This window comes from Hordeum vulgare, chromosome 3H (genome assembly GCF_904849725.1).
Source record: "Hordeum vulgare subsp. vulgare chromosome 3H, MorexV3_pseudomolecules_assembly, whole genome shotgun sequence".
NCBI classification, from domain to species: Eukaryota; Viridiplantae; Streptophyta; class Magnoliopsida; order Poales; family Poaceae; genus Hordeum; species Hordeum vulgare.
In genome coordinates, this window is record NC_058520.1 from 21863212 (window position 1) to 21866278 (window position 3067).

A 3067-nucleotide genomic window follows, 5' to 3' on the forward strand; every position below is an offset into this window, starting at 1 on the left:
TTTAAAAGAAAAAACAGGAAATAAAGAAAAAAAGAAAAAAAACTTACCTGCAGTGGGAGGAGAGCAGTGGGAGGAGGGGAGGGCGAGCTCCGGCCCTGGGCGGCAGGGAGGAGGTGCGTGGGGAGGATGTGTGCAGAGAGGAGGGGAGGGCGAGCTCCGGCCGTGGGGGGTGGCGCCCCTTTGCGGGGAGGAGGGGAGCGGGGAGCTCCGGTCGTGGGCGGCGGGGAGGAGGGCCGCGGGGAGGAGGGCCGCAGGAAGGAGGGACGCGGGGAGGAGGGGAGCGGGGAGCTCCGGTCGTGGGCGGCGGCGGTGGGCCGGAGCAGTGAAGGGGGTGGTGGCGGCAGCGCTGTAGTGGGCAGGGGCGCGCGCGAGAGAGGCAGGAGATCGAGGGGAGCGGGGGTGGAGCGTGCCGTTAGGGGAGCGGGGGTGGGGGCTGGGTGCCGTTAGGGGGAGCCCCCCTTTGCCGTCTGCAGAAGCTGGGAGGCAGACGGCAAAGGGGTGGGTGGGGTGGGGCGGGCTTCGGCCGTTAGGGTGGCGCCCCTTTGCCGTCTGGGTTCTCTTTGCCGTCCGCCTCTGGGGCCTTTGCCATGCGTCAACAGACGGCAAAGAGGTGGCCGACGGCAAATAAAACCTTTGCCATCAGCAACCTCTTTGTCGTGTGCTTTGTGCCAGCTAACGGCAAAGAGGATCTTTGCCATGCGTCAGCAGACGGCAAAGGCACGGCAGATGGCAAATTTCTCAATTCCAGTAGTGTGGTGGCTGTTTTGAGGGAGGCTAATGGTGGGTTTTGTGCACCGGCGAAAGTTGCATGGCACTAAGAAGATAGTGATGGTGGAAGGTGAAAGTGCATCTAAACCATGGACTCAACATTAGTCATGAAGAACTCATATACTTGTTACAAAAGTTTTATTAGTAATCGAAACAAAGCATTCAACGCATACTCCTAGGGGAAGGGTTGGTAGTTATAAACCATCGCGCGATCCCGACCGCCACGCAAAGGATGACAATCAATAGACTAATCATGCTTAGATTTCATCGCATAGCGGTTCACCATACGTGCATGCTACGGGAATCACTAACTTCAACACAAGTATTTCTAGATCCACAACACCTTACTAGCATGATTTCAATATTACCATAACCACAACTCAAAACTAATTGAGATGAATCAAACTTCTCTAACTATTCAATGCACATGAAGGTGGAAGTTTTCGTATCCCTTTGGATAACTACCCCTTTTGAGACTACTTTCAAAGCACATATCAACTACCAAGCCACGCACCGCTGCGCTCTAAAAGATATAAGTGACACACATAGAGCAAAAGTATCTACCTCAAAAGATATAAGTGAAGCACATGTGAGCTGAATTGTCTACCAAAAGATATAAGTGAAGCTCGACAAAATCACGGTGTGTGCATGTCTCTCTCTCTAGGTGTGCAGCAAGGATGATTGTGACACAACAAAAATAAAATACTCCTACGATACAAGACGCTCCAAGCAAAAACACATAACATGTGGTGAATAAAAATATAGCCCCAAGTACATTACCGATGGATTGAAGACGAGAGATGGGATGCCTTCCCAGGGCATGCCCAAGATTAGGCTTTGACGGTATCCTTGAATCTCTTTGGGTGCCTTGGGCATCCCCAAGCTTGAGGTCTTGCCACTCTTTATCTTTTCGTCCATAAGAACTTCACCCAAAACTTGAAAACTTCACAACACAAAACTTAAACACAAACTCGTGATAACATTAGTACAAGAAAGCAAACCACCACTTCCTTAGGTACTGTAGCAAACTTAAATTCTACTTGTGCTGATGTTGGGTTACTGTACTTTCAATCTTCCATGACTAATACCCCCCGATACTATCCATAGTTTCATCAAAATAAGCAACCAACACAACAAAAAACAGAATCTGTTAACAGCAGACCAGTCTGTAGCAATCTGTATGTTTCGTATACCTCTAGTACTTCAAAAATTATGAAAAATTACGACAGTCTGAAGAATTTGCGTAGCAATCAGCAGCAAAAAGAATCAACTCAAAAGCTCTTACAGAAAAAATGAAAATTCTTTTCGTGAGCAGAAAGTTTCTGTCTTTCCCAGCATGACCAAACGATCATCCTGAAGACTAATCATAACGGTTTTGCTTGGCACAAACGCAAAAATAAACACAAAAAACAAAATCATAACAGAATTATCAAAGTGTGGAAAACACAAAACAGAAACAAAAAGGATTGATTCGTTGGGTTGCCTCCCAACAAGCGTTTTTGTTTAACGCCCTTAGCTAGGCGAAAGTGATGGAATCATGTATAGTCATCTTTGGTGCTCAAACCATAGGTAGCCCTCATCATAGATTCATAAGGCAATCTTATTTTCTTTCTAGGAAAGTGCTCCATGCCCTTTTTAAGGGAAATTGAAATCTAATATTCCCTTCCTTCATATCGATGATAGCACCAATAGTCCTTAGGAAAGGTCTACCAAGAATAATGGGACATGAAGGATTGCAATCTATGTCAAGTACAATGAAATCCACGGGTACATAGTTCTTATTTGCAACAATAAGAACATCATCGATCCTCTCCATGGGCTTCTTGACGGTAGAATCCGCAAGATGCAAATTAAGAGAACACTCTTCAATCTCATGAAAACCAAGAATATCACATAAAGACTTTGGAATCACGGAAACACTAGCACCCAAATCACACAAAGCATTGCACTCATAGCTTTTGATCTTGATTTTGATAGTAGGTTCCCACTCATCATGAAGTTTTCTAGGTATAGAGACTTCTAGTTCGATCTTCTCTTCAAGAGATTTCATCATTGCATCTACGATATGCGCGGTAAAGGCTTTGCTTTGGCTATAAGCATGTGGAGAGTTTGCAATGGATTGCATCAAAGAAATGCATTCAAACAAGGAGCAATTATCATAATTGAATTCCTTGAAATCCAAAGTGGGAGTTTCATTACTACGCAAAATTTTGACTTCTTCTACTCCACTCTCCACACCTTTATCATCAAGAGAGGTGGACTCTGAATCATTGGGGCGTTTTTCAACCAAAGTGGATTC